This window comes from Trachypithecus francoisi, unplaced genomic scaffold (assembly GCF_009764315.1).
Source record: "Trachypithecus francoisi isolate TF-2019V2 unplaced genomic scaffold, Tfra_2.0 Lachesis_group2, whole genome shotgun sequence".
In the NCBI taxonomy this organism is placed as follows: domain Eukaryota; kingdom Metazoa; phylum Chordata; class Mammalia; order Primates; family Cercopithecidae; genus Trachypithecus; species Trachypithecus francoisi.
In genome coordinates, this window is record NW_022681465.1 from 71,761,742 (window position 1) to 71,780,681 (window position 18,940).

General features: G+C 41.4%; 1 protein-coding gene and 1 pseudogene across 3 annotated transcripts in view; one reads left to right on the forward strand and one right to left on the reverse strand.

The window, feature by feature from the left end:
- The window catches only part of WDR70 (WD repeat domain 70), a 386,140-nt gene that overhangs the window by 110,906 nt on the left and 256,294 nt on the right, over positions 1 to 18,940 (forward strand). The gene's annotated exons all lie outside the window — the stretch shown is intronic.
- On the reverse strand, positions 17,172 to 18,629 carry LOC117065036 (annotated as a pseudogene).

An 18,940-nucleotide genomic window follows, 5' to 3' on the forward strand; every position in this document is an offset into this window, starting at 1 on the left:
TGGGTTCAAGCCGTTTTCATGCTTCAGCCTTCCGAGTAGCTGGGATTACAGGCATGCACCACCACACTCAGCTAATTTTTGTATTTTTAGTAGAGATGGGGGGTTTCTCCATGTTGACCAGGCTGGTCTCGAACTCCTGACCTCCGGTGATCCACCCACCTCAGCCTCCCGAAGTGCTGGGATTACAGATGTGAGTCACTGCACCTGGCCGTTGATATTTTGATAACAATTGCATTGAATCTGTAGTTTGCTTTAGGTAGTATGAACGTTTTACCAATATTGATTCTTCCTATCCAAGAACATGGAATATCTTTTCATCTTTTTGGTGTCCTTTTCAGTTTTTTTTCCATCAGTGTTTTATAGTTTTCATTGTAGAAATCTTTCACTTTTTTTTTTTTTTTTTCCTTTTGAGATGGAGTCTCATTCTGTTGCCCAGGCTGGAGTGCAGTGGTGTGATCTTGGCTCACTGCAACCTCAGCCTCCCAGGTTCAAGCAATTCTCCTGCCTCAGCCTCCTGAGTAGCTGGGATTACAGGCGCGTACCACCATGCCTGGCTAATTATTTTTTGTATTTTTAGTAGAGACGGGGTTTCACCATGTTGGCCAGGCTGGCCTCGAACTCCTGACCTTGTGATCTGCCTGCCTCGGCCTCCCAAAGTGCTGGTATTATAGGTGTGAGCACCACACCTAGCAAAAATCTTTTACTTTATTGGTTAAATTTATTTCTAGGTATTTCTTTTGTAGCAGTTATAAATGAGATTACTTTCTTGATTTCCTTTTAAGATTGTTTGCTATTTGCATATAGAAACACTACTGATTTTTGTATATTACAACCTCAGTGAGCTTATCAGTTCTAGTCATTTTTTTTGTGACGTGTTAGGTTTTTCCAAATATAAGATTATATACTCTGCAAACAAGGATAATTTGACTTCTTCCTTTCCAGTTTGGATGCCCTTTATATTTTTCTCTTGTCTGATTGTTCTTGCTAGAACTTCTAGTACTATGTTGAATAACAGTGGTAAAAAAATGAGCATCCTTGTCTTGTTCTGAATCTTAGCGCAAAGGCTTTCAGTTTTCCCCCATTCAGTATATTAGCTGTGGGTCTGTCATATACGGCTTTTATTGTGTTGAGTTATGTTTCTTCTATACCCATTTTTTAAGGGTTTTTATTATGAAGGGATGTTGAATTTTATCAAATGATTTTCAGCATCAATTGAAATGATTATATGGTTTTTGTCCTTGATTCTGTTGATATGGTGTATCACATTGATTGATTTGCGTATGTTGAACCATCCTGGCATCCCTGGGATAAATTCTCCTTGGTAATGATGATCTTTTTTTTTTTTTTTGAGACGGAGTCTCGCTCTGTTGCCCAAACTGGAGTGCAGTGGCCGGATCTCAGCTTACTGCAAGCTCCGCCTTTCGAGTTCACGCCATTCTCCTGCCTCAGCTTCCCGAGTAGCTGGGACTACAGGCGCCCGCCACCTCGCCCGGCTAGTTTTTTTTTTTTGTATTTTTTAGTAGAGACGGGGTTTCACCGTGTTAGCCAGGATGGTCTCGATCTCCTGACCTTGTGATCCGCCCGTCTCGGCCTCCCAAAGTGCTGGAATTACAGGCTTGAGCCACCGCACCAGGCCATGATGATCTTTTAAATGAGTTGCTGAATTCGGTTTGCTAGTATTTTGTTGAGGACTTTTACATCATTGTTTATAGGGATATTGGCCTGTAATTTTCTTTTTTTTCCCTTTTCTTTCTTCCTCCCTCCTTCCCTTCGTCAGAGTCTTGCTCTGTTACCCAGGCTGAAGTGAGTGTGTGTGTGTGTGTGTGTTTTTGATGTGATGTCTGGTTTTAGTATCAAGCAAGGTAGTACTTGCCTTGTATAATGAGTTTGGAGGTATTCATTTCTCCTCTGTTTTTTGGAATAATTTGAGTAGGAGTAGTATTAGTTCTTCTTTAAACGTTTGGTAATATTTGGCGATGAAGTCATCAGATCCTGGGCTTTTCTTTGTTGGGAGACTTTTTATTACAGCTTAGATCTCATTACTTGCTATTGTGTGTTCAGGTTTCGGATTTCTTCATGGTTCAATCTTGGTCAGTTATGTATGTCTGGATATATATGAAATGGAGATATATATATTTCTTCTAGGTTTTGCAATTTATTGGCATATAGTTGCTTGTAGTAGCCTCAAATTATCCTTTGAATTTCTGCAGTATCTGCTATCTTGTTTCCTTTTTTATCGGTTTTTATTCATTTGGGTCTTCTCCTTTTTTCCTAGTTAGTCTGGCTAAAGGTTTTTCATTTTACCTTTTATAAATAATGTTTAATGGATATCAACAGTAATTCATTTTGTACTATAGAAAATATTGAAAAATTTCAAAGAAACATTCATAATTTTATTACTCAAATATAATCACTATTCATATTTCAATTTCTGTATGTCTGTTTTTCTTTATGTGTCTAAAAAACATTTTCTGATCACCCCATAATGTTTGTGTCAATTATTGGTTGGAGTCACATTTTGCGTGTTTTACAGTTTTGAGATTATGTGCAAGTCTCTTGGGCTGCAGTGGGGGGTGTATGGGAGTGAGGGATAGGGGACCTTCTCCTTCAGTCAGAGAAGTTCCAGTTTTGTCTGTTTTATGTATTAGAATTTGCCACAAGAAATCCTTTACAAATCAAGTTCTGTTGCTTCTTTTCTTTTTTTTTTTTTTATTATACTTTAAGTTCTAGGGTACATGTGCATAACGTTTATATCATGTCTAACTCCCCATGCAATCCCTCCCTCCTCCCCCCTCCCCATGATAGGCCCCAGTGTGTGATGTTCCCCTTCCCGAGTCCAAGTGATCTCATTGTTCAGTTCCCACCTATGAGTGAGAACATGCGGTGTTTGGTTTTCTCTTCTTGTGATAGTTTGCTAAGAATGATGGTTTCCAGCTGCATCCACGTCCCTACAAAGGACGCAAACTCATCCTTTTTTATGGCTGCATAGTATTCCATGGTGTATATGTGCCACATTTTCTTAATCCAGTCTGTCACAGATGGACATTTGGGTTGATTCAAGGTCTTTGCTATTGTGAATAGTGCCGCAATAAACATACGTGTGCATGTGTCTTTGTAGTAGAGTAATTTATAATCCTTTGGGTATATACCCAGTAGTGGGATAGCTGGGTCATATGGTACATCTAGTTCTAGATCCTTGAGGAATCGCCATACTGTTTTCCATAATGGTTGAACTAGTTTACAATCCCACCAACAGTGTAAAAGTGTTCCTATTTCTCCACATCCTCTCCAACACCTGTGTTTCCTGACTTCTTAATGATTGCCATTCTAACTGGTGTGAGATGGTATCTCATTGTGGTTTTGATTTGCATTTCTCTGATGGCAGTGATGATGAGCATTTTTTCATGTGTCTGTTGGCTGTATGAATGTCTTCTTTTGAGAAATGTCTGTTCATATCCTTTGCCCACTTTTTGATGGGGTTGTTTTTTTCTTGTATATTTGTTTGAGTTCTTTGTAGATTCTGGATATTAGCCCTTTGTCAGATGAGTAGGTTGCAAAAATTTTCTCCCATTCTGTAGGTTGCCTGTTCACTCTGATGGTAGTTTCTTTAGCTGTGCAAAAGCTCTTTAGTTTAATTAGATCCCATTTGTCCATTTTGGCTTTTGCTGCCGTTGCTTTTGGTGTTGTAGACATGAAGTCCTTGCCCATGCCTATGTCCTGAATGGTACTACCTAGATTTTCTTCTAGGGTTTTTATGGTATTAGGTCTAACATTTAAGTCTCTAATCCATCTTGAATTAATTTTCGTATAAGGGGTAAGGAAAGGATCCAGTTTCAGCTTTCTACTTATGGCTAGCCAATTTTCCCAGCACCATTTATTAAATAGGGAATCCTTTCCCCATTTCTTGTTTCTCTCAGGTTTGTCAAAGATCAGATGGCTGTAGATGTGTGGTATTATTTCTGAGGACTCTGTTCTGTTCCATTGGTCTATATCTCTGTTGTGGTACCAGTACCATGCTGTTTTGGTTACTGTAGTTTAGCCTTGTAGTATAGTTTGAAGTCAGGTAGCGTGACGCCTCCAGCTTTGTCCTTTTGACTTAGGATTGTCTTGGCAATGCGGGCTCTTTTTTGGTTCCATATGAACTTTAAAGCAGTTTTTTCCAATTCTGTGAAGAAAGTCATTGGTAGCTTGATGGGGGATGGCATTGAATCTATAAATAACTTGGGCAGTATGGCCATTTTCACGATATTGATTCTTCCTATCCATGAGCATGGTATGTTCTTCCATTTGTTTGTGTCCTCTTTTATTTCACTGAGCAGTGGTTTGTAGTTCTCCTTGAAGAGGTCCTTTACATCCCTTGTAAGTTGGATTCCTAGGTATTTTATTCTCTTTGAAGCAATTGTGAATGGAAGTTCATTCCTGATTTGGCTCTCTGCTTGTCTGTTACTGGTGTATAAGAATGTTGTGATTTTTGCACATTAATTTTGTATCCTGAGACTTTGCTGAAGTTGCTTATCAGCTTAAGGAGATTTTGGGCTGAGACGATGGGGTTTTCTAAATATACATCATGTCATCTGCAAACAGGGACAATTTGACTTCTTCTTTTCCTAACTGGATACCTTGATTTCTTTCTCTTGCCTGATTGCCCTAGCCAGAACTTCCAACACTATGTTGAATAGGAGTGGTGAGAGAGGGCATCCCTGTCTTGTGCCAGTTTTCAAAGGGAATTTTCCAGTTTTTGCCCATTCAGTATGATATTAGCTGCTGTGGTGTTGTCATAATAGCTCTTATTATTTTGAGGTACGTTCCATCAATACCGAATTTATTGAGCGTTTTTAGCATGAAGGGCTGTTGAATTTTGTCAAAAGCCTTTTCTGCATCTATTGAGATAATCATGTGGTTCTTGTCTTTGGTTCTGTTTATATGCTGGATTACGTTTATTGATTTGCGAATGTTGAACCAGCCTTGCATCCCAGGGATGAAGCCCACTTGATCATGGTGGATAAGCTTTTTGATGTGCTGCTGAATCCGTTTGCCAGTTTTATTGAGAATTTTTGCATCGATGTTCATCAGGGATATTGGTCTAAAATTCTCTTTTTTGTTGTGTCTCTGCCAGGCTTGGTATCAGGATGATGTTGGCCTCATAAAATGAGTTAGGGAGGATTCCCTCTTTTTCTATTGATTGGAATAGTTTCAGAAGGAATGGTACCAGCTCCTCCTTGTACCTCTGGTAGAATTCAGCTGTGAATCCATCTGGTCCTGGACTTTTTTGGTGGGTAGGCTATTAATTGTTGCCTCAATTTCAGAGCCTGCTATTGGTCTATTCAGGGATTCAACTTCTTCCTGGTTTAGTCTTGGGAGAGTGTAAGTGTCCAGGAAATTATCCATTTCTTCTAGATTTTCTAGTTGATTTGCGTAGAGGCATTTATAGTATTCTCTGATGGTTGTTTGTATTTCTGTGGGGTCGGTGGTGATATCCCCTTATCATTTTTTATTGCGTCTATTTGATTCCTCTCTCTTTTCTTCTTTATTAGTCTAGCTAGCGGTCTGTCAATTTTGTTGATCTTTTCAAAAAACAACTCCTGGATTCATGATTTTTTGGAGGGTTTTTTGTGTCTCTATCTCCTTCAGTTCTGCTCTGATCTTAGTTATTTCTTGCCTTCTGCTAGCTTTTGAATGTGTTTGCTCTTGCCTCTCTAGTTCTTTTAATTGTGATGTTAGAGTGTCAATTTTAGATCTTTCCTGCTTTCTCTTGTGGGCATTTAGTGCTATAAATTTCCCTCTACACACTGCTTTAAATGTGTCCCAGAGATTCTGGTATGTTGTATCTTTGTTCTCATTGGTTTCAAAGAACATCTTTATTTTGCTTTCATTTTGTTATGTACCCAGTAGTCATTCAGGAGCAGGTTGTTCAGTTTCCATGTAGTTGAGCGGTTTGATTGAGTTTCTTAGTCCTGAGTTCTAGTTTGATTGCACTGTGGTCTGAGAGACAGTTTGTTATAATTTCTGTTCTTGTACATTTGCTGAGGAGTGCTTTACTTCCAATTATGTGGTCAATTTTGGAATAAGTGCGATGTGGTGCTGAGAAGAATGTATATTCTGTTGATTTGGGGTGGAGAGTTCTATAGATGTCTATTAGGTCCGCTTGGTGCAGAGATGAGTTCAATTCTGGATATCCTTGTTAACTTTCTGTCTCGTTGATCTGTCTAATGTTGACAGTGGAGTGTTGAAGTCTCCCATTATTATTGTATGGGAGTCTAAGTCTCTTTGTAGGTCTCTAAGGACTTGCTTTATGAATCTGGGTGCTCCTGTATTGGGTGCATATATATTTAGGAGAGTTAGCTCTCCTGTTGAATTGATCCCTTTACCATTATGTAATGGCCTTGTTGTCTCTTTTGATCTTTGATGGTTTAAAGTCTGTTTTATCAGAGACTAGGATTGCAACCCCTGCTTTTTTTTGTTCTCCATTTGCTTGGTAGATCTTCCTCCATCCCTTTATTTTGAGCCTATGTATGTCTCTGTATGTGAGATGGGTCTCCTGAATACAGCAGACTGATGGGTCTTGACTCTTTATCCAGTTTGCCAGTCTGTGTCTTTTAATTGGAGCATTTAGTCCATTGACATTTAAGGTAATATTGTTATGTGTGAACTTGATCCTGTCATTATGATATTAACTGGTTATTTTGCTCGTTAGTTGATGCAGTTTCTCCTAGCCTCGATGGTCTTTACATTTTGGCATGTTTTTGCAATGGCTGGTACCGGTTGTTCCTTTCCATGTTTAGGGCTTCCTTCAGGGTCTCTTGTAAGGCAGGCCTGGTGGTGACAAAATCTCTAAGCATTTGCTTATCTGTAAAGGATTTTATTTCTCCTTCACTGATGAAACTTAGTTTGGCTGGATATGAAATTCTGGGTTGAAAATTCTTTTCTTTAAGAACGTTGAATATTGGCCCCACTCTCTTCTGGCTTGTAGAGTTTCTGCCGAGAGATCTGCTGTTAGTCTGATGGGCTTCCCTTTGTGGGTAACCCGAGCTTTCTCTCTGGCTGCCCTTAAGATTTTTTCCTTCATTTCAACTTTGGTGAATCTGGCAATTATGTGTCTTGGAGTTGCTCTTCTGGAGGAGTATCTTTGTGGCGTTCTCTGTATTTCCTGAATTTGAATGTTGGCCTGCCCTACTAGGTTGGGGAAGTTCTCCTGGATGATATCCTGAAGAGTGTTTTCCAATTGGTTCCATTTTCCCCCTCACTTTCAGGCACCCCAATCAGACGTAGATTTGGTGGCTTTTTACATAATCCCATACTTCTTGCAGGCTTTGTTCATTTCTTTTTCTTCTTTTTTTTTGGTTTTCTTCTCGCTTCATTTCATTCATTGGATCCTCAGTCGCTGATACTCTTTCTTCCAGTTGATCGAGTCGGTTACTGAAGCTTGTGCATTTGTCACGTATTTCTCGTGTCATGGTTTTCATCTCTGTCATTTCGTTTATGATCTTCTCTGCATTAATTAGTCTAGCTGTCAATTCTTCCACTTTTTTTTCAAGTTTTAGTTTCTTTGCGCTGGGTACGTAATTCCTCCTTTAGCTCTGAGAAGTTTGATGGACTGAAGTCTTCTTCTCTCATCTCGTCAAAGTCATTCTCTGACCAGCTTTGATCCGTTGCTGGCGATGGGCTGCGCTCCTTGCAGGGGGAGATGCGCTCTTATTTTTTGAATTTCCAGCTTTTCTGCCCTGCTTCTTCCCATCTTTGTGGTTTTATCTGTCTTGGTTTTGATCATGGTGACGTACTGATGGGGTTTTGGTATAGGTGTCCTTCCTGTTTGCTAATTTTCCGTCTGACAGTCAGAAGGACTGTCTGTTGGAGATTGCTTGAGGTCCACTCCAGACCCTGTTTGCCTGGGTATCAGCAGCAGAGGTTGCCGAAGATAGAATATTGCTGAACAGCGAGTGTACCTGTCTGATTCTTCCTTTGGAAGTTTCCTCTCAGGGGTGACTCCACCCTGTGAGGTGTGGGGTGTCAGACTGCCCCTAGTGGGGGATGTCTCCCAGCTAGGCTACTCAGGGGTCAGGTACCCACTTGAGCAGGCAGTCTGTCCGTTTTCGGATCTCAACCTCCGTGTTGGGAGATCCATGGCTCTCCCCAAAGCTGTCAGACAGAGTCCTTCGCGTCTGCACCGGCCCCCGCTGCTTTCCCTATTGGACTTCAGCTGTGGGCTGTCCCCAGAGGTGGAGTCTACTGAGACAGGCAGGCTTCCTTGAGCTGCTGTGAGCTCCACCCAGTTCAAGCTTCCCAGCGGCTTTGTTTACCTACTTTTAAGCCTCAGCAATGGCGGGCGCCCCTCCCCCAGCCTCGTTGCTGCCTTGCGGATAGATCGCGGCAGACTGCTGAGTTAGCAGTGAGGGAGGCTCCGTGGGCGTGGGACCCTCCCGGCCAGGTGTGGGATATATTCTCCTGGTGTGCCTGTTTCCTTAAAGCGCAGTATTGGGGTGGGAGTTACCCGATTTTCCAGGTGTTGTGTGTCTCAGTTCCCCTGGCTAGGAAAACGGATTTCTTCCCCCTTGCGCTTCCAGGTGAGGCAATGCCTCGCCCTGCTTCAGCTCTCGCTGGTCAGGCTGCAGCAGGACCAGCACCGATGTCGGCACTGCCTAGTGAGATGACCCCAGTACCTCGGTTGAAAATGCAGAAATCACCGGTCTTCTGTGCCGCTCGCGCTGGGAGTTGGAGACTGGAGCTGTTCCTATTCGGCCATCTTGCTCCGTCCCCCTGTTTGGTCTCTTTATGTGTGTGTGCCTGAGGTGACTGATGGTGCAGGGGAATCCACAGGCCCCTGAGCAGTGTGATAGAGAGCACTGGGATTGCTGGTGCCAGGCCTTGTGAGACTATCCTTAAGGCCTCTGATGTTTTGCACAGATGGAGGCTGTGTTGGGCAGGGCTGGGTGATCCCCATGTCCTGGGTAGTGTCCTTGGGTGGTGGTTGCAGCAGCAGTAGTAGGCAGGGAGAGCCTATCCTCAGAGCATGTGGACATGAACAGCTCTGCTAAGGGGAAGGTGCCGTGACAGTGGTGGTGAGGGAGATTGATGCCAGTGGCAGCCATCTCAGGCAGATACATCTCAATCTCTGCAGAGCACATGCTTTGTCTCCACTTCCCCTATTCCCTGTGGCACTGGCTGCATTGGCTGGGGTGAGCCTGTCCTCAAGGCACATGTACCACAGTCCTACTGTTGTGGGTGGCCGGGTTGCTGTCTGTGGTTCCTGCCCCAGGCAGGTGATTCTTAGGCTCTGGTCCCTGGCTGCAGCAGCAGTCAGGGAGAGCCTACCCTCAGGGCATGTGCTGGTGTGCTGGGGCCTTGCTGCTGGGGGTGGTGGGTGGGCAAGGTTACTCTCAGTGGCAATGACCTGAGGCAGGTGGGTTTGGGCTCTAGGGAGTGTGCACTTTGGCTCCCTTTGTCCTAGAGGCAGCATCCACAGAGCTCTCCATTGTCCTTTCTTCAGTGTACTGGATGCTGTGTGATCTAGAGTGCTGGGGATATTGCTGCTATGCTGGGTGTAACTGGTGTCATGTGCTACAACCCTCCCAGTGGATGTGAGGGGATGTCATTGGGCCTCCAGAGATGTTGAGATGCAGGTACTGTTTGGCCCCAGAACAGAAAGCAGACTGGTGGGGTCTGGGCTCTCAAATTCGTGCCATGCTGCAGGTGCTTGGGTTTCCAGGTGTGTGTGGAACCTATTGTGAGCTTCCTCTTTAGAAGCTTGTTTTTACCAGCCTCAACTTGTCAGGGTTAAGGGGCTGTGCTATGGCTAGGATTGCAAGTATCTACAGGGAGAATCTGGATGCTGGGGATCTTTTACTCACCTTTTCCCCACACTGAGGAGCCCCGTAGGACTCCCAGCTGGTCCTGGCTGGGCTGTGTGCCTTGCTTTCTTCTTCTTCAGTGCCTCCCATTTCTCTGCTGAATTCCAGCATTCTCTCTTTGATGCTGTATTTGAAGTGTGATTACTCATTAAGCTTTTCTTTATAGAGGAGGTGAGTGTCTGGTGCTTCTTAGTTAGCCATCTTGAAGTCCCCCATAAGCTTTCTTTTATCAATTCATCTAGAGCTGATATTGTTAAGTGCCTTTCTCCCGGATTGTCTTCAACTCTTTTTCTTTTCAACATGAAAGCAGTTTTCTGCCATTTATTTTTAAATTACATGACTAAGGTGGAGAAGGCAGGTTCAGGATACCTCAGAATGCTTGGACATTTTAGTGGGAGATATCTCCATTAGTGGACCTTAGTCATGGAAGTTAGAAGAGTTTTCAAATGTTTTATTTATTTTTGAATAGTACATGTAGTCATTCTGATACCCAGCCATTCCAAAAAAATGGCACTTATTATTTGGAGATGAAATATATTAGTCATGTCTTTTTACTGGTGAATACTTTTTCTTAAGATCTTAAAATATTTAACTTTTATTAAAATAACTGTTTTGGGTTTATTTTTGTTTTCTTAAGTAAAAGAAAACTGTTAACTTAAGGTTCTAATAATAGATATAACTAAAAAATTGAATGATTTGAAGTACATTTTATTTCTTTCCATATTCTAAATATTTACAGAAGCTTTTATCTAATAGAAACTTCTTAACATTGGCTTCTGCCCTTTTGACGCATCCCCATCATTTTTGGAGTACTTTCTTACATTTTGGCACAGCAAGATGTTCCAGGGTCATCTTGTATTTTCCCTGACTTGATCCTACCTATTTTTCTAGTGATCCGTGGCTTCATTCAACAGGCAAGTCAATTTAGAAATTAAGATTTGGTACTCTGGATATATTCATTGCTGTTGGGTGCCATTGCTTCTAGCCTCGAAAGACAAAGCTAGGAGGGAGATAAACCAATCTAAAAATTAAAATATGTAAAAAATTATGAGTTCATTTGGATACATCTAATTCTAATACAACTTTCTAGCTTTTTCCCGTTCCATATTCGTAATTCACTTCTCCCAACAGTGAAGAACGTGGCTTTTAACATCATAATTATATTTACTCATTTGTTCAGTGTTACAGTACATGGAAAGTAGTTTCAGAATTGCTACACCCAAAGCTCTTGTTGTAGTATGAATTCTAAGATGGCTCCTAAGAGTCCCGGCACTTCTCCTTGAATGTAGTTGTGAACTATAAGTATAATGGGCTAGTCACTCCTATGGTTACATTATATGACACGATGGACTTTAAGAAAGGAAGATTGCCTTCAGTGGATCCAGCCTCATCAGGTGAGCACTTAAAAGCAGTTGGGCTGTTCCTGGCAAAAGGTATTCTAAGTGTAGGAGGGACTTGGTGTCAGGGAGATTCTCTGCTGCTGGTTTTGAACATGAAATCAGAACTTGTGAGTGATGAATTTGAATATATAGGCAAGGAGATTTCTAAGCAAAATGTTGAAGTTGCTGCCTGGTTTCTTCTTGCTTCTTATAGTGAAATATGAGAAAACCAAGGGAAGTTTTGTTAAAAGGGAACCAAGACTAGATGATTTAGTTAATTTTTAGCCTATCAAGATGACAAAGGATGCTAACATACAGCAGTAACTTCTGAAAGCATAGTGTGGAGAAAGCCAGAGATGTGGCTGTATAATAACTTCAAAAGGTGAGAGTATTCAGTCACATTGGACTCTTCCAAGAAATTAAGGGTGTGCCTCATAGATCTTCTTAGCCAAACCAGGTGATGTCTAGGAAGCTTAAGAGTATTGCTCCTTAATCAGTTAAACAACAGCTATAGATAAAAAACAGGTTGTTCTGCAAAGATTTGTGGGCATGGCTTTTATCGTTACTCAATATGTTTGTTTTTTACAGAATTGCATTAATTTTCTGTAACAAATTACCAAAAACCAGGGACTTAGTACACCCCAATTTATTACCTAACAGCTGTTTAGGTCAGAAGTCTGGCACAATGTGGCTACATTTCTCTGCTGAGGGTCTCACAGACTGAAATGAGGATGTTAGTAAGACTGCACTCTACTAGGTCAGCATTCCTAGTACATTCCTTGCCACGTAGATCCCTCTGTCTTCAAGGTCAGCAAAGGAGAATCTTTCTCATGTTGCTTCTAGTGGAGATTGCACATAGTGTCTAGAAAGCTAAGAGTAGCCCCAGCTGACAGGCAGCAAGCAAATAGAGATCACAGTTCTACAACCACAAGGAACTTGTATTCTGCCAGCAACCAGAATAAACTTGGAAGCAGATTCTTTCCCAGAACCTCTAGAAAATAGTACAGTCCTACTAATATCCTGATTTCAGTCTGTGAGCTCCTGAGCAGAGAATCTAGCTACATTGTGCCAGGCTTCTGACCTACGCAGCTGTTAGGTAATAAATCAGAGATGTACTCAGTCCCTAGGTTTTTGGTAATTTGTTACAGAGCAATGGAAAACTAATGCAGTTCTGTAAAAACCAAACATATTAAGTAAGGATGAAAGTCCTTGAGGAGTTGTTAGGGATTGTGATCAAACAAAGAGCAGGAGTTAGCCTTTGGGTAGGAGGAGGAAATACTTTTTTTTTTTTTTTGAGATGGAGTCTCACTCTGTCGCGCAGTGGCACGATCTCTGCTCACTGCAACCTCTGCCTCCTGGGTTCGAGCGATTCTCCTGCTTCAGCCTCCCAAGTAGCTGGGATTACAGGCGCCCACCACTATACCTGGCTAATTTTTGGATTTTTATTAGAGACAGGGTTTCATCATGTTGGCCAGGCTGGTCTCGAACTCCTGACCTCAAATGATGCACCTGCCTTGGCCTCCCAAAGTGCTGGGATTACAGGTGTGAGCCACCGCACCTGGCCAGAGTACTTTTGCACTGGAAATGGAAGGGATAAGAATGATCTCATATGCAGCTATATTTACAAGTGGTACCCTGAGATAGGAAATGAATAATGCCACCATCTATTAGCAGAATCATGTCCTAGTTTTGTATTGGGAGATACTGGGATAGGGCCTTCAGCAGAATTGTAAAGATGTAGAATAGCTTTTGATGGTTGTAAGAGAAACATTACTGGAAGAATTATGGAAGTATTATGGGCTACGAAATGTAAATTTGTAGAAACAATCATTCTGCATGTTCATATCCTATTCTTGAGTCTTATTCAGGAGCCTAGGTATTTGGATGGACTACAGTGACTGCAAGGGAGAACAGGGGGAGGTTATTTTGGGATAAAAACACTTCATTGTAGATTCAACAAAAGGACACTCAGGATTCTACTGAGAGAGTGGTTAAAGTTTAGGATATTGAAAATTTAAAAATTAAAAAAACTGCAAGATAGGAGGTTGTGTGGCCAGTAAGTGGAATATCTAGAGCCTGAAACATATTTGGTGATAAATATTTGTTAAATCAGTAAATATTGAGAGTTCAGGATTTTAGAAGCATATTATGACCATTCATGGTAGTGGCAGAATTAGCCATAGTTGGCACTGCTGAAATATCTTGTAACAAGTCATCAGAATTGAGTAGGCCAAGGAAGATTGAATTTGTTTTTGAGGTATTCAAATGGATATTAAAATTACTCAGGAATTAGACTTGGACTTTAGAATCCTTGGTTTATGCAAGCAAATGACTAAGAGTGTGTTGGGGGTTGGCAAACCATGGCCTTGGGGCAAATCCAGCCACCACCCTGTTTTTGTAAATAAAAGTTTTATTGGAACATAGACACATCCATTAATTTACTATTCCCTGTGGCTCCCTTTGAATTGCAGTGGTAGAGCTGAGTAGTTGCAGCAGTGAGCATGTGGCCCACAAAGCCTAAAATGTGACCTGATGCTTTAGAAAAAATGTGTGCATATTCCTGCATTTAAGGTATGAATATTCTCCCCAGCGAAATGTATTCACTCAAAATTTTGTTGACCATTTCAGGAGATCTGATAATTCCTGAAAGCTGGTGATTGGAATCTAGTTAAGAACTTTTGGACCTGAGTCCTGCTGCTATATTCCCTGCTGTTTTCCGCTGCATTTCGTCTCTTCTTAGGGGTAGGCTTTGTTAGCTCATCATGCCAGAGACATGGGTACTTTTATTTTGTGGGTCATGGAGCCCCAAATCATTCAGTAACTACAGATGGCAGTGTTACAAAGGGAGCTGTTTTTGTAACTCTTGTCATTGGGGCAGCCACAAGAGTACAGGCAGATTATCGGCAATCTCTCTCTCTCTCTCTCTCTCTCTCTCTCTCTCTCTCTCTCTCTCTCTCTCTCGTGTGTGTGTGTTGAGGAAACCGGAAACCAATGTTGGTCATGGATAATTAATGTCCTCTCTCAAAGTATAGCATATTATGAGAAATAGTTGCTTAATTCTTTCTTCTAGGCTATTTCTAGTTAAGGCTGTTAAATGAAGAGATATTTTTCAGGAGTGCCTATGTTTAGATAAGGGAAGAAGAGAGAAAAAGTAGTTTATTTGATGAAAAAGTGTTTAGTCACTAACTGTTCTTTAATAGGTGTCTCTTTAAAAGTTTTTCCACTAATGTTAGTCATAGTACTGAATCTGTTTAGATCCATTTAAGAATCCTTAGTTGAACTTCATTTTGTTATGACTAATTTTGGTCAGTGTTTTAACACAAGGGCACTTAACATTCCCATTGCCTTTGTCATGCTCCTGTCTTTACAAATAAGAAACAACATTCACAGTCTTGTAGATTTTTTCCGTTTAATCTACTATCTGTGTTCTTATTCTGGGTACTTAACAGCGAAGGTGACCACATGTCCTTTTATCCTAATGGGAGGTGAAACCAGCTGGACTTTCTGGGTTGGGTTGGGGACTTGGAGAACTTTTCTGTCTAGCTAAAGGATTGTAAGTGCAACAATCAGCGCTTGTGTCTAGCTAAAGATTTGTAAACGCACCAGTCAGCGCTCTGTAAAAACGGACCAATCAGCACTCTGTAAAATGGACCAATCGGCAGGATGTGGGTGGGGCCAAATAAGGGAATAAAAGCTGGCTACCCGAGCCAGCGGTGGCAATGCGCTAAGTTCCACTTCCACGATGTGGATGCTTTGTTCTTTGGCTCTTCACAATAAATCTTGCTGCTGCTCACTCTTTGGGTCTGCACTACCTTTATAAAGAGCTATAATACTCACTGTGAAGGTCTGCAAGGTCTGCGGCTTCACTCCTGAAGTCAGGGAGACCACGAACCCACCGGAAGGAAGAAACAACTCCGGATGTGCCACCTTTAAGAGACAGTCACTGCGAAGGTCTGCGGCTTCACTCCTGAAGTCAGCGAGACAACGAACCCACCAGAAGGAAGAAACTCTGGACACATCTGAACGTCTGAAGGAACAAACTGTGGACACACCATCTTTGAGAACTGTAACACTCACTGCTGAGGGTCAGTGACTTCATGCTTGAAGTCAGCAAGACCAAGAACCCACCGGAAGGAACCAATTCCGGACACGCTAATGTCTTCTGCAATAGGGGTGATTTTCTTTTATTAAAAAATAACCTTTCTATTCCAAGATGATATTTCAACTCTAAGCAATAAATATCAGTAAAAGATCTGCTTTCTGGGGTCTGCCTTTAAGACCTGCATGGGTTAAGTGAGTTGTTGGGTTGCTGTTTAGACAAAGTACAAGAAGTATGGTTCTAAGGTTGGAATTGAGTAGCAGCCGTCTGTAGAATTCTTGAGTCTGGGAATGAGGAGAGGAAGCTGGTAAACTAGGAACTGACTGGGAGATAAGCAGGCTGTGCATTGGATTAAGAGACTAGGCAGAGATGTCAGTGGAGATGGAGCTTAGTTATCAGTGGAGGAGAATGAGAGTGCAGCGTAGTGTACAAGATTGGGGAAGACAAGGTAGTTTAGAATCTGAGTCCTCAAAGTCTGGGTATGTCTTGGATTATTGGAATGTTTCTTTTATTGCAAATCATGTACCGTTTTCCTGGCTCAGAGGCAGCTATCTAATGAGGCAAAATCAGACCAGATCCCTGTTAACCGCTAGTGACTAGAAATTGTTTTCTTTCTTTTCTTTCACTCCTCTTCTTTCCCTCCCTTCCTCCCTCCCTACCTCCTTCTTTCCCTCCCTCCCTCTCACCCCCTCCCTCCATCTTCCCTTCATCCTCCTCCCTCTTCCCTCCCTTTTCCCTTCCCTTCCCTCTTCCCTTTCCTTTCCTTCTGCATTCAATCTGGCCTTTGGCCCAAATTTATCTATACTGAGAACTGTGAGGGAGTACAATGAGCTATTTCTTTGCCCTGAAGTTGTTTGCCCTTGATAATAGGTATTTTCTTTTTCTCTTTTTAAAAAACTTTTTTTTTCTTAAGCATAGGCTGACAAATTTCTGCTTTCAAAAGAGATTAATGGGACCCTTTCAAAAGAGATTAATGGTACCCTTGGAAATCCTTTGGATTTAAATCATTTTATTTTTTAGTACTTTGGTTGCACAAATTTTTTTATTTATTTGGTATTTGGTAAATACCAAAATACCATTTGGTAAATTATTTGGTATTTGAATTAAATGAATATTAATGATGTACCTTGGTTTTTTGGTTTTGAAGTATATTCCTATGCTTGTGCCTATTGTATGGGAAAACTAGGCTAATAGTGTAAATAAAATTGCTTGGTCTGGTGTTGAGTGGAACTTGCCTAGAATGAAATTTTGAGAAATGCTCATTTATAGATAGTGTTGTAGTGATAGGTAAGTTCTTCTTCCATCCAGAGTTCCACTGTACCTTTGGAATGACAGTGATGTACAATGATGTCTTTCTTTCCACTCTGTCTCAATCGGTAAGAACTGGATATTACTTTAATTCAGCCACTGTTTTGTTCTAAAAAGTAAACATTAGAAAAATGAACCTGAAAGGAGTCTTAGGGAGTCTGATCTCACCATTTTCATATGGTGTGGCAGGTATTTAAAGAGGGGGGGCATCACTAAAGCTATTTATAAACCTGAACTTTTCAAAGTTTTCATAAAGTTTTAACAATTTAAATATCCATACTGCTTCTAGGTATTCAATAAATAAAATTGCATATGTTGTGCTTTCCATAAATTAAAATGCTCAAATGCATCTCAAACCAAGATGGTATTTCCACATCATGCCTATTTAAAAGCAAATATAATAAATACTATTCCTGGTCATAAAACCAGGTAAACCCCCCTACCCCGTTCAGAAGGCAGCAATATCTGGTTTCCCTACACCTATTAATGAGTGCTTTTCTGTTAAAAATCAGAATATGGAAAAAAGGCCAGTTTTTTCCCTTACGCACCACTGAGAAACAAGCCTAATCCTCTAAATGTTTTTTAAAAATTTCCTTGCAGTGTTACTTCTAGACAACTGAATGGGTGAAGAAAGAAAAGTGATAAGGAAAGTGTTTTCATCCTGTACATCTTCCTCCAGCCCCTAAAATTCTCGTCTGACATTTTGTGACATGTATAGTGGTGTCAGCATCTCTTCAAATATAGCTCCCTTCACGTTGGACCCTCTCAAGTTGGCTTCTTGAAGATGATCACACCCAGACAGATCACAGTTCTCTAAATCAGTTCCTCCCAGAGTTGCTCCTCTGAGGTTACAGTTCTTCAACTTTGCATTTTTAAGGTAGCTGCTCTCAGGTTAATTCCTGTCGTCTGACTTCCTTCCATATCCACACCTTTCAGATTAGCACCTTCTAAATTGGCTTTAAGACCAGAAGGATCCTCAAAATTACAGTTTCAGAGATGTTCCTTCTGCATTAGAACAGGGCATCTTGACTTCCTGGAGATTTGCACAGTCAAGCCCTGATCCGGAGAGATCAGCTCATTCAAGATTTGCACAGCAAAGATTTACATGTGCAAGACTGCAGCAGCTTAAATTGACCATTTTGAGGTTAATGTATCGAAGGTCCCAACGAGAAAGATGAGAACCACTGAAGTTCAAACTCTGGCATCACAGTTCTGACTTGGTTGGAGTTGCTACCAGAAATCGGACAAATTCCTTTTGGGATATTGGTGAATGATCCTCCGGTGGTTGAGAATTCTTTATTGCCATTTCTAGGTGTTCAATCAATGAGTCAATACCAAACAATCTTGCTGCTTCTAACACACCCAATAAATTAAGGCCATCATTTACAATGAGCTGTCCATGATGCAGGTAGTTCAAAATGGGTTCAAAGTACTCAGGACTTCGGTCAATTATTAGAAAGCTCCTCTATGATCCTGCTTATTTCCTCAGACACCTCTGTCCTTAAGCATGTGGGCCAGCATTCTGTCAGGTTCTTTATTCACTAAAGTGCTCCATGTAGTTGTAAAGTACCGCCCTCCTACATTTAATGTTAGCCAGTCTGTGTGGAATCCTAACAATCCTTCAGGAGGCTTAGAATCTGTCTAAAGATCAATAAGTGGCTCTTCTTCACACACAAAACATCATCATCCCTGATCAAAGCAATATCATCAATCAGTCCACCTTTCTCTTTATACACACTGGTGTCTTTTATGCCGAGTTTACTGCTAGCTACAGAAAGCAAATCAAATAAAGTTCCATATACAGCAACCACCTTTCCGTTCTTGGGGCTGCCGTTCAGGAACAGGGTCACCCGCCTCATTTCGCTGCCCCGCTGGGTCCTGACTGAGCCACCATCGTCCCACCTGGTCCTCCTCCCACCTTTTTCTCCTCCCGCCTTTCCGTTCCCTCCACCCACTCGGATTCACCTCCCTTTGCCACCTTCCTGCCCTTGGGGACGCGCCACACACACACACACTCTGTCCCACACCCAGGGCTTGACCAGTCATCCTACTACTACAGCTTTTAAATATTTCTTACACATTAGCAAACATAAATTTAAATTTGGTAGGGTGTTTTCCAACTTTTTTTCTTTTTAAAAATGGTTTTGACTATTCTAATTTCTTTACTTTTTCATGTAAATTTTAGAATCACCCTGTCTGTATCTACAAATAATCTTGTTAGAATTATTTTGTGGATACATTCTTTTTGTACGTATTTATGGGGTACATGTGATATTTTGATGTATGTAGAGAATATGTAATCAAGTTCA